We start from the raw sequence: 13,595 nt of genomic DNA, 5'->3' as shown, positions 1-13,595 counted from the left end.
TTCTCACTTACAATAATGATGATTAAATTTAAAAAAAAAAAAAAAAAAAAAAAAAAAAAACAACGTCTGTGATTCTACGGTCTGCTGCGTCTTGTGTGCGCACGCGTGTGTGTTTGTGTGTGCGTGCTGATCCCGCGCGGCGTGCCGCTCCGTCTCCGCTGTTTGTTACACTCGACTGGAACGCCTACTCTCAGTCGCTACATTGTTGACATTCGGCCGCTGACGTCACTCCATCCCCTCATTCACAACATGGTTAGCGCGGAGCAGCTTTGCGGTGCCGCCGGCGGGAAGCGCGCGCGTACTCCCAGAAAAGTGCGCAGCGCCGCTTGGAGAATCGCACTACTGGCTGCTCGCCCAGATCCCTCCCCTCGCGCTCGCTGGTTCGGCGCCCCCTCTCTCCCTCCGCTCACCCCACCCTCCTCCTCCTCCTCCTCCCGGTGCACACAGCGGGAATATGACGGTGAAAGATGACACAAGGCATTTTTCAGAACAGACGAAAACAGAACAAAACATGTACGAGTTAAAACAACAAGAAAACTCTTCAATCATTCAAAACAGGCTGAAGTGTTTATATATATATATATATATATTAAGTTTATTGTTCAGTGACTGAAAGACTGGAAACCATTTCTCCAAGTTTATCAGGATATTTATTATTTATTTGTGTTGAACTAATTAATTAGGCTAATTATCCTAATGAATCATCTGAAACACATATCCCTTCTTTCATTAGGCTACTTGTTTCACCCAATCATTTAATATATATATATAAAGATAGATAAATTATATATGTAAATATGTATTCATTTATTTATCTATATCTATAGCTCTAGAGACTATATATATATGTATATCTATACATATATATATAGATAGATAAATGAACAACTTATCAAATAAATAAATATATATATAGTTAATGTAGTTATTTATTAATTAATAAATGTACATATGTATGTATCAATATTTATAGATATTGATACATATGTATGTATATATCCTTTTTTAATTATTGACCAAAATGCTGTACATAATGACATAATAACAACAAATAATACCAATAGACAGTAACATGTTCCAACAGGAGTTATCTTTATTTGTTTTGAATACAGACAAACCATATGAAATTAATAGGCAGAGTTACCCAATACACATAATACATCATAACAAAACCTGATTGATGTTTTGGAATATTTATGGTGCTAAATTCATTATAAGTTACAGAAGTACAAAGGTGCCATATAAATAATATATTATTCATTTTATTAATGATAACATGAACATTCAGATTTAGTGAGAAACCACGGTATGTGTGTTGTTGATTTTTCAGAGGTGAAAACTGCCCAAAACAAACCAACAAAAAAATAACATTTTTGGATGCTACATGAGAGATGGAGGCGGTGGGAGGGGATAATCTGGAGAACGCCGCTCCGCTTCACCACAGCCGAGTGAGGGAAGGCAGGCTTTTTGTTCTGCAAGGAGCTCACATCCTATTTGGACAAGCAAACACTCACTGGAGATGTTTTAATTTCTAATGTAAGATTCTGCCCCCAGGGAGTTTGCATGTAATTATGAATTATCATCGTGGAGCAGACAGAGCAGCATTCAGTCCTCGCTGGATGTTCCAGGAGTGGCGCTCAGAGACGCTGCTGCACACATTTAACTGGCAATTTGAGATGGTGCTGCGGCTGACATCAAAACAACAGCAGCAGCAGCAGCAGATATCATGGAGTTGGCACGGAGGGATCATCAAAGAGAGGGAGCTTCAGAAGAAACACAGGGACGTACTGTACATTAATGTCACAGGAGAGGGGCGGTCATGACGACATTTCATCACAACGAAAGAGGAAATGTAACATAAACAATGAAAAAGAAGTTGGTCAGTGTGATTATGAGTTAATTCAGAAACACAACTTTTGGATTTAATAAGTAAGAATCAGTCTGTCACAGTTAAACATGCACTTACGCAAAAGAGGAGGACACAGAGAGAGATGGTTCAGAGTGAAGAACAGTTACAGGAGGACATTTTGGAGATTACACTCTGACAATGAGAGACATCTTCATAGAGTGATGTCCCAGATCGATGCAGGAGACAGGAGTCTTTTATTTATGAAGCTTCAAATAACGACAGACGACATCTCAGCGCACTTTCACACAGAAACATCTCAATTCAGGTCCCACATGAGTGAAGAGAGTGGAGATGAATGATAAGAACTTCTGTTGAGGCTCCCTAGAAAAGCAGACTGATGAGGTGGTGATAAAGAGGAGGAGGGCTGAGCGTCTGGCTCGAACCGGCTCAAAAACACGTGTAGAAAGATCATCAGGCAAAGGTGGTGACGAAAAGATGATGGATGAGTGATTTGACAACGTGATGAAGGAAAAACGAGCCGCAAGAAAAGCAGATGACACGTGAAGGAACAGATGTACTCTATCCAACTTGAAACGTTCGATTTACACTCGCTTTTTGTGAAGAAATCATGGCAACGGCCAATGAGATGTTACTTTTCCTTTTCTTTTGTTTTCCGCAGGAAGAACTTCTACATCGGTGACCAGTGCAGACAACATGGGATCATTTTGGTGTACAACCCCGTTCCCCAAAAAGTTGGGACGCTGTGTAAAATGTAATTAAAAACAGAATGTAAAACAAATGCAAACGCCAGGGGCTTGTCCCTTGTGTTCAGAGATTTCTCCAGATTCTCTGAATCTTTTAATGATATTATGAACCGTAGACGATGAAATCCACTAATTCTTTGTAGTTTTACGTTAAGGAACATTATTCTCAGATTGTTGAACTATTTTTCCACTCAGTCGTTCACAGAGTGGTGAACCTCTCCCCATCTTCACTGCTGAGAGACTCTGCCTCTCTGAAATCATCTTTTTATATCCAATAATGTTACTGATCTGTTGCCAGGTAACCTGATTAGTTGTCAGATGTTCCACCAGGTGTTTTTTTTAGCGTTACGCCATCAAATTCATAACAAGCATATGTTTTTACTAAAACAAAAAATGTCTCTGTTTCAACACTTGATATGTTTTCTCTGGTCGATGTGCGATTCAAAATAGGTTTATGTGATTTTCAAATCAGCCTTCTGATGTTATTTACATTTTACACAGCGTTCCAATGTTTTCTGATACGGGGTTGTAATATAACATACAACATACAACATAACAGTCGGTTACGTTACTGTAATTTACTCAATGCATTACTCCGGATGTTACTCATTATAATTGTGCTCCTGTGTTAACTATAGTCCGTATGCTGTGAGGTGCTGCCCCAGACACTCCCCCCTGCACTGCTCCATGAACTACTGAACCTCCCCGGTCTTTATGTCTGTCTCTGCTCTTCCCTGTGATACATCGAGCTCTGCTACCTTCACTTGTCCTGTAATGTTGCTCATTCTGTACACGACCACCTTCACCACTCAGTATGCTACTCTCTCCACCATTTGTGTCTGCTCCTCCACACAGTGTGCTGCTCACACCGTGCTCAGTGTTGTGTGCTCAGAGAGTACATTTACACCAATAAAACTAGTCAGTAGAGCTGTGATGATCACACCACCGGGTGAGAACACAGATTATTGTATGTAATGCCATTTACTCATTTATTAGAAATAGATAGTTTCAGATAAAATTAGCAGCTGACATTCACTCAAAGTAGAGCAAAGCTGTTTCCTGGCAACACAACACAATTAAAGACATGATTCACAACGAATGGTGTTACATTAGAATCTGATGGAGGAGGGAAATATGTTTCTACAAATATGAGCTTTGTTTTCCTCTGAAATACTGAAAACTTTTATATCGTCAGGCCTCTAAAAATGATACCGAGTGACGAGTGTATCCCTCTTTGCTTGAACTGCAGATAACACATCTCCCGCATCACATCCTCCGTGAAGTGTGTGTTCCTTGTTTCCAATTGTTAAACATATTTATAATTATTCAGCTGATGCAGAGTAAACCTTGGTGTTTTGGGGTACCGATGGGCCTGAGGCATCTGAAACTTAAACCCAACGACATGAAATATGTACAGACGAGGTTTTCTCTCTTTTCAGCAATGAAAACAAATCTGTAATAATTCTGCTCTTATTACAAGTCTAATTTTGAGGATAATTCACAATTCAGTTGGACTTTAAACATGCTGCTTCTTGGCAGGCTCTGTAAATATGTTCTATAACAGACAGTGGAGCTGTTTGCATAATCCAATTTTTTTTTTTTATCTGCACAGTCAGCTTACTTCTAAGAGCCTTGATGACAGCCACAGATTCCACTCTGCACACACAGTAACTAGGAAATTAATATGCATTAGCCTACTCATAATTTAAAAGTCAAATGCGACACTCGAGAATCAGAGAGGCCTTGAAATAAGGAGCTAAATGCCAAATAAAAAATAGAGAAGTTAAAAGAGAAGTGCAGTCTGTCATTTAGTCCGGAGACTCAGTTTGACAATCAGCCGCTAATCCTGCAGATTACTGAAGGTATTCATATTCATGTTCATCCACACAGAAACCCTCGGATCATCGGATGGTTTTTAATTCTGAAACATAAAGCTGGGGTCCTTTAAAGCCGGGCTGGGAGCCTTTGGCAGGTGAGAGCGGCCCGTGTCTAAACGGTACCGGGAGATGGGACGCGGGCTCTTTGTCTCAGCGAGGTACGTTCACAGTCAACGTCTTTCTGGAGCTACCAATGCTCTAAATGCATAAGGAGAATTTAATCAGTGTAGACTCACCAGCTTCCTACACACACACACACACACACACACACACACACACACACACACACACACACACACACACACACACACACACACACACACACACACACACACACACACACACACAGAGTGCAGTGGCATTCCTGCACTCGATGACCTCTCCTCGAGGCCCCCTTTAAGAAAGGCAAACGACGGCGGTGGGGTGGAGGAAGAGGGGGGGGAGGTGTGAAGGTGAGAGAGTTTCCACGGCGATGGTAGTGGACCGTCCTCCCGCTCGGCGCCCAAACTGTGGACAAACAGTGTGGTTCTTCTTATGTCAAGAAGTCTAATTAGACTTAATAAAAACAGCATGTGAGACGTCTGCAGGACAGAGAGGACGCTCCAGGCGGGGGGTGGAGGGAGGGTGGAGAGGTGAGGGGGGTTCAGTGGAAACTCTGAAACTCTCAAGACAAGATGGTGCAACACAACTGGAATGTTATTGTTTGGCTGAAAGGTGTCAGAAGAAAATGTGTCCTGTCATGCATGTACGTTCAGGACACGCGTGTTACTTTCTAACCAACCTGCACAACAGGGTGAACATGTGACTGCATGTGACGGAGCACACGTCGATGTATGAGGCAACAAAACGTACACTTTCTATCCACTTTATGATAAAGAGAAACCCAATATCACGGCAAAGCGTGAAATAGACACGCCCTTCCACTCCAGCAAAACTTTGAGATAGCAACACTTGTAGTGGACCAGCATGTCTAGTACATGCTTTGGACTGAACCGATTTATAGGAATGGTTTGAACCATGTGACTTACAAGATAACGAAACCATATGCAAAAGCACATGATTGGAGTGAAAAAAAAAAGGAAACAACTGAAGAACTACTTTGTCACCTCCTGCATTTGAGACCCATCATCCAATCAATCATCCCCTCCTCCCTCCTGATACCGCAAAAACATGTCCTTTGTACTTGGTCTCTAGACTTCTGTTGCAGCCAATCAGCAACCAGCAGACGTCACCCGTTGGTTTGTGAATGGCTGTTATGAAGCCTTGAGTTCTGAATTTAGCCGGCGCCATCTTGCCAGTCCCGAGCGGACGAGCTGGGGGAGGAGCCAGCGGTGGAATCTGACGATACTACGTCCCGCCCACCAATAGCTGTAACCTGACTGCACCACAGGCCTGTCAATCAAACAGACACGCCCCCCAAAACAGGTCTTTTTGAATCTTCTTTTCTAATGAATGAGGGATTATTTTCAGATGGACCTCCAGAAAACTAATAAGAAGGAGTGACTTTAGCTAACAACACCGAGATAACTGATGGACACATTTTATTCACTTTGGATTTGATGAGAGAAGTTGAATGGGAGTCTATGGAGCCGGAGGCTTTTTGGAGCCGACCTCTAGTGGCACTCGCTGGTATTGCAGCCGGAAGCTACGAACACTTTTATATACAGTCTGTGGTCATACCCCATGTGTTGCCATGGAAACAGAAGTCTAGAGACTAACAAAAGTTGTATGTTTTGAGAGCGTCTTGTCCCACAATATGAATACATTTTGATTACATATTTTATTTAGTTGGTAAGTGCCTTGGTCCTGACCGCTACACTGTCGTGCCAATAATGCCGTTAAAGCAGTGTAATATTACTTAAACGTATCCTGCAGCGCCGCCAGCAGGTCTTTGGTTTGTAAACAAACAGAACTAATGACATCACACAGTTCATCACAGTTTATTAACACTAAAGATCAGCACAACCAGCATGACTGCAGACTCACGTCTCCTCCTGTGGGGTGGTCCACTAATATCGTTCATATATATGTTTCTATTTACAGTCCATATATCTGTAATGTGCAGCATTAGTAACATAGTATGTGTACGTGTATGTGTATGGTACCTCGTCCCTGAATGTCTACCGGCAGGCCTGTATCTGTTTCTCTGTTTGTTTCACACAGTTTCTTTACAAACTGTCCAGAAACCCAGAAGAACATGAGTGGTGGAAGATTCAGGTTGAAGAACTCAGACTCTGGTCTTCATGCTGCAGCTGCAAGTTTTTCACGACAGAATAAAATCGGAGAAAAAGTTCATTTAATTTGTCAGTGACTTTTACATTTTCACAACTCTTAAAACAACTAATTATTCAACCCGAGTTTCCATCAGCAGGTGAACTTCATGGTCTTCAAGATGAACTAGTTTAAAATGATTTACTGAACAGCACACACATCTGTTTATGTTTTCCATTTACAGTTAATAGCTGCAACTTCAGTGACAAATAAACACAATGTTTGTTTGTTGTTGTTGTTGTTTTTATAATAAACACTGGTCCTGGAGGTAACCTGTTTGTTTGTTGTTGTTTTGTATTATAAACACGGGTCATTTTTTAAATTTAATTATAAACACTGGTCATCTTACACTCACACTCACGCTGGGTACATTTTCAAATATATTTCAGGCTCAATTCTCAGGTTAATGTCCGTTTGATGGGATGAAGCAGCCAGAAAACAATTTAAATATACAGAACTGTGCAAAATGTTTAGATTCTTTAACCATTCAGGGATATGCTCGATGGTACCAAACTATTCATGTCATTGTCTTTAAAACATCCTCACTGGAATCCCTGAACTGCGTGCACACTATTGTAATAAGGAAGATAAAAACGTAGTTGGACGGTATTTGAAGGCTCTGTATGGTTTCTATTTGACGTCATACAGACTGTAAAACCTTGAGATGCAATTTTTAAATACGCTTTTCAGATTTGATCAATTTAACTTATTTACAAAACCCTTCATCAAGTTTAATTAACATTTCTGAAATTCCTTCTTTCAACACTTTGTGCGAACAAACTATTCGAAAAGGTGTCTGTGGGAAAGATTGTGGTTTCAGGTAATTAAAAGACAAACATCAGATGATAAATCAGAATCTGCTGATGTTCTGCATCCATCTACAACACACGACTTCCTGTACAGATACTAAACACAGAGAATCCTCCAATAGAGACTTCACATGTCCACACCTGAGATGGAAACCAAACTCTGAGGAGCAGTTAACACATAGACCTGCTCCACCTGCCTGCTCCGCCTGCCTGCTCCACCTGCCTGCTTCACCTGCTCCACCTGCACTGAACCTTTACAAATGTGTTCTATCTTATTCTCAGTGAACTCCTGATTGAGCTGTGATCAGCCAGGCTCCTGTTTAATCACATTACTGGGATAATTAGTGCAATTATGTAAATTACTATTATACAGTCTGATGGGAGTCAGAGCAAACAAATGAAGGAGTTTTATTTCATGGATGGTGATGTCATGAACAAATAAATAATAATTTGTTCTTACTAATGCATTTAACTGAACAAACAAGAAAAAGTAAATAATCTCTTCACATTAAGTTTAAATTATTATTTTAAGATTTAATTGTTCTTTATGAAATTGCCTTTATATGCTCTATTGGAAATTTGAAAATTATTCAAATGAAGTAAATCCACGCAGAAATAAAATCAGATGGGTTTTACTGGTATGATGATTTTGTGAAAGCCAGATTAAAAGATAAACAACAGTACAATCCTTTTGACACATAAAGGCCTCCAGCTCAGATCACAGTCAGAGTTCCAGCATCGATATGTACAGAACAGACTTCATCATCCAGGAAGCTTCTTCCTCCAAACTTTAGAGAAACAATCACATCAAGGAACCTTTCAGTCGATGTTCAGCTGCGGTTTCTCCAAGCTGGTTTTCAACTTGATTATTAAATTCACAGATAAAGCAGATAGATGAGAAGAATTTTTTTTTATAAAAAAAAAAAAAAAAAAAAAAGGTGCAGAAAAAGCAAATGCACAGTATTCTGCCTGTGCAGACGTCCAGCTGCAGCCCAGCAGAGTGACATGTTCAGATGAGTGACAGCAGTCGGCTGTTTATGAAGGATTAGATGAAACATGATCTCAGTGACATCAGTTCTGTAAACAAGCCGACACACAAACTGCAGCAGCTTCCGCACAATGTCTTTATTAATGAGAGCTGAAACATCCCAGTTTACAGTTTCTATTCAGAGTTCAGTTAAACAGACTCATGTACAGTCCTGCATGCAATCAAAGCAATGACTCATACCAAGAAAAAAAAAAAGCCACGTCGGTCAAAGAGTCACAGCTCCAGAGCTGATGACTCATCTCCCAGTGATTCACCCAGATCGGACCGCCAGCCAAAAGAACTTCCATGAATTCAGCGACTGAGGAGAGGCAAGTCTGAGCAGAGGCACAAAGACGTGAAGCAGCGCTGCCGTCAGCCAATGAGACGTCATGTGACCCGCAGCCAAATGCCTTTCATTACTTCAATTACAGCCAGTCTGATGGGCTCAGAGCCATTTACAACGCAGAGCCGCACACACTGAGCTGTCGGGCAGCAGTGTTTATAATAAAAAACAAACAAAAAACAACAACAAACAAACAGATTACCTCCAGGACCAGTGTTTATAAAAAACAAAACAAAACAAAACAAATAAACAAACAGGTTAACTCCAAGACCAGTGTTTATCATTTTTTTTTAAAAACAACAACAAACAAACAGATTACTAGTGTTTATAATTAAAAAAAGAAAACACAGAAAACAAATAAACAGATTACCTCCAGGACCAGTGTTTATAATAAAAAAACAACAACAGACAAACAAAACAAACAGATTACCTCTAGGACCAGTGTTTATAATACAAAAACAACAACAAACAAACAGATTACTAGTGTTTATAATTAAAAAAAGAAAACACAGAAAACAAATAAACAGATTACCTCCAGGACCAGTGTTTGTAATACAAAACAACAACAACAAACAGGACCAGTGTTAAAATAAAACAACAACAACAACAAAACAGGTCAGGACCAGTGTTTAGTTAAAAAACAATAAACAAACAAACAAACAGGTCCAAGACCCATGTTTATAATAAAAAAACAACAAACAAACAAAACAAACAAACAGGTTACCTCCAAGACCAGCGTTTATAATAAACAACAACAACAACAACAAACAAACGAGGAGATCAACCCTGTAAGTCATGCTTCCCTCTGGTGCAGTCAGAGGACCGCAAACAAAGAGTGTCAGTGTGCAGAGCAGCTCTGTGTGTGTGTGTGTGTGTGTGTGTGTGTGTGTGTGTGTGTGTGTGTGTGTGTGTGTGTGTGTGTGTGTGTGTGTGTGTGTGTGTGTGTGTGTGTGTGTGTGTGTGTGTGTGTGTGTGTGAGAGCGCGCACACGGGCAGCAAAGTTTACACTTCACATGTTTTCGTGTCATCTTAATGTGTAACCTGCTGCATGCTGTATGCATCATTTCAGACATATTTGGCAATTTTTGGGAACGTTTGTTCGACGGTTTTTAACAATGCTCGACTGCAGAACAGATATTTGACGGGGTCGTCGGGGTGAACAGAGAAAACCAACACAGCAGAGAGCAGCTGCAGGAACTCATCCCGAGGAACGCCGGGCGATCCCGGCCTCCATCAACACACCTCCACCTGCCAGAGTGAGCAGCTCTCTGCAGTTCTCAGAGATTAGAAGGTAAAAAGATGAACCTGCACTGATGACAAGCTTGTCATTGTGTGTGTGTGTGTGTGTGTGTGTGTGTGTGTGTGTGTGTGTGTGTGTGTGTGTGTGTGTGTGTGTGTGTGTGTGTGTGTGTGTGTGTGTGTGTGTGTGTGTGTGTGTGTGTGTGTGTGTGTGTGTGTGTGCCTGTGTGTGTGCCTGGTGTGAATGTGTGTGGGCGGTGAATTGGAGAGTTCACGTGGTTTCTCTCCACATAAACACATAAACACAGACATCACAGTTTTACACACTGAAAAGGGACTTTCACTTTTCACATGTTGTTCATCGCGAAGTTTGTTGTCAGCTTCGATGCAGCTGAAAGATCGTTCAGGAGGTGGAGTGAACAAAGCAGAGCTAAAGGAAAGTGAATGTTAGACTAACATCCTGCTTTTTGATAGCATTTTTGCTTTAACAACTTTACAAGGTGATACAATGTTGGTTTAGCGTTTTCAGGAGTGTGTTTGTGTTCATTCTTTGGTTAATGTTCCTCTGAAACAGATAATAAATACTTTAAAAAAAAAAGGATTTAATCTAATATAAAAATAGAAATATGGAAAAAAATTTGAGGATTTCATTAAAAAAAAAAAAGTACGTTCCAGAACTTTTATTTTAATTTATGTACTGGCCCTGTGATAATAATAACAATAATAATAATAAACTTTATTTGTACAGGACCTTTCATGCAAGAAATGCAGCTCAAAGTGCTTTACAGCAAGAAAACAACGTGCAGGTTTTCACTTGAAAACAGATATAATGGAACACATAAATAATATAGAAAATAAATGAAATGCGTATGAACAGATAATAGATAAGAGTTGTGTTCCACAGCTTTGCAGAGGGATGCCATGATGACTTGTCCACAGTGGTTATGAAGACAAAAGGTTGATTTCTCTTAAAGTCTGTCCACAAATTTGTGAGCTCATCGTTTATTATTGTGACCAGATCATTTTTTTGATGGCAGTATGAATGATATTGCAATGAGCCTCTTGTTACAGCATGATAACAAGCATTTGTACAAAACTCCTGGAAGCTGAAAACATCCCAGTTCCTGCCGACTCAGCAGACATGTCACCCATCGAGCATGTTTGGGATGATCTGGATCGTCGTGCACTATAGCATGTTTCAACTTCTGCCAAACTCCTGCACCTTTGAACAGCCATTGAAGAGGAGCGACACTACACAGTCAATAAATGCTGTAACCTGTCTAAACCAACCGTGAGCTTTTAAACCTCTGGCTCTTCTTTTTGATTTCTTTTTTCCAGTTTCTTTCAAGTCAGACAAAAAATTCTTAATATATCATTAATATCCAGCTTTTTAAATGCAATATGATCATTTTCATGCTGCACCAGTCTATCAAGTGGAAATATTGCATCATTCTGTAAACCTACATACAGAATGGATCAATACACATCGAAAGGACTAAAATGGCTGAGTTGCAGTGTAACGAGTGAGTGTAGTCAGTAGATTGAGACTGTGTCTAACTCTCCTTCATAAACCGGTAAACAGAAGCTCTGGAGCCTGTTTACATGGAAGTGAACCTGGATCTCACTAAGCTGCTTATCCTGAAGTCTAAACAGGTGAAATCCTTTAAGATGGTCCAATCAGTGGGTGACAGCGCCGCGTCTGTCAGCGCCGCGGCTCAGCTAGTGGAGTAAACAAACAGGAGTGAATGGGGTGTGTGAGGGATGAGTCATCACTTCTCTGTGTGTGTGTGTGTGTGTGTGTGTGTGTGTGTGTGTGTGTGTGTGTGTGTGTGTGTGTGTGTGTGTGTGTGTGTGTGTGTGTGTGTGTGTGTGTGTGTGTGTGTGTGCGTGCGCTGCGTGCCTCAGTCTGCTCGACATCCGCTCCCCTGAAGGCCCTCGTCACCACAGGCATACTTCAGCAATTACCTCTTCGCCCACACACTGTCAGTCACATGGCCTTTAATAACAGTCTGTCACACTGTCCCACTCTGCAGCTCAGCCTGCCAGCACTCAACACACACACACACACACACACACACACACACACACACACACACACACACACACACACACACACACACACACACACACACACACACACACACACACACACACACACACACACACACACACACACACACACACACAGACGTTGATATCAGGTTTCCTTTACATTGAAAGGAAAATCCGCCACATGTAAAAAAGCAAAATTAAAGCAACAAATTCCTGAATAAATTATTGTTTTCTCTTGGAAGCAGCAGCAGAATAAATGTGGTTCTTCCAGCTTCAGTGACATCATTTGATTACTACAGGTTAATTTATCAGGAGGCGCTCTACAAAACCTCGTCATCTTCGCTTGTAGTAAAACTAGTTAAATGGCATCCCAGTGCAGAGGATTTTATAGATGAGGACCAAACAAGCACCATCAGTGATGTCACCAACCATCAGTGATGTCATCATCCATCAGTGATTTCACCCGTTGGTTTGTGAACGTTATGAAGCCTCCAGTTCAGATTCTGTCCGTCACCATCTTGTTAGTTCATAGCGGTTTGGAGCAGGAAGTGACCATATTTGGACAAGCTGGGGGAAGAGCCAGCGGTGGATCTGACCGATCTGATTGGAAACCTGACGATACTACGTCCCGCCCACCGATAGCTGTAACCTGACTGCACCGCAGGTCTGTCAATCAAACAGACACGCCCCCCAAACCAGGTCTTTTTGAATCTTCTTTTCTAATGAATGAGGGATTATTTTCAGATGGACCTCCAGAAAACTAATAAGAAGGAGTGACTTTAGCTAACAACACCGAGATAACTGATGGACACATTTTATTCACTTTACATTTGATGAGAGAAGTTGAATGGGAGTCTATGGAGCCAGAGGCTTTTTGACGGACACTTCAACTCCTTTCAGTGTTTTCACTTCAACTGATTTTAGCTTTTGAATTTCAACCATCACTTCAGCTTCTCCGTGCTTAAAGAGCATCTTCAGACATAATCTTCCTCCAGATGTTGCAGATGTTGGGTTGTTCTCCCAGTGTGCTGCTGTGATGTAGACGTGTATCTCATGATGTGGTTTCAAACAGGTGCACAGATACTCCAGGTCAATAAAAATGAAAGAGAAAATCTAAAAACGTATCAAAACACGAGAGGAGTAGCAACTGATTACAGCCCCCCCCGCCCCGCTTCATTAGTGCTCCTCTAAACAGAACTGAAATTGTGAATGGAGAACTGAGAGCTGTTCCAAGCAGCAAATTAATACACGATCCCAATTAGCATAATTACACTAGTACAGTAGCTCCACTGCAATATGCCGTTACATAATGCACAGAGTGAAGTAAACTCAGAGTTTGGTGTGAGAATGTGAGTGTTTCCTGC

Source organism: Brachyistius frenatus, unplaced genomic scaffold (genome assembly GCF_029030835.1).
Source record: "Brachyistius frenatus isolate BFR_SWC_R1_liver_20210118 unplaced genomic scaffold, ASM2903083v1 Contig_59, whole genome shotgun sequence".
Lineage (NCBI taxonomy): Eukaryota > Metazoa > Chordata > Actinopteri > Embiotocidae > Brachyistius > Brachyistius frenatus.
The sequence above is the reverse complement of the archived record's forward strand: the minus strand, read 5'-3'. Positions refer to the sequence as shown.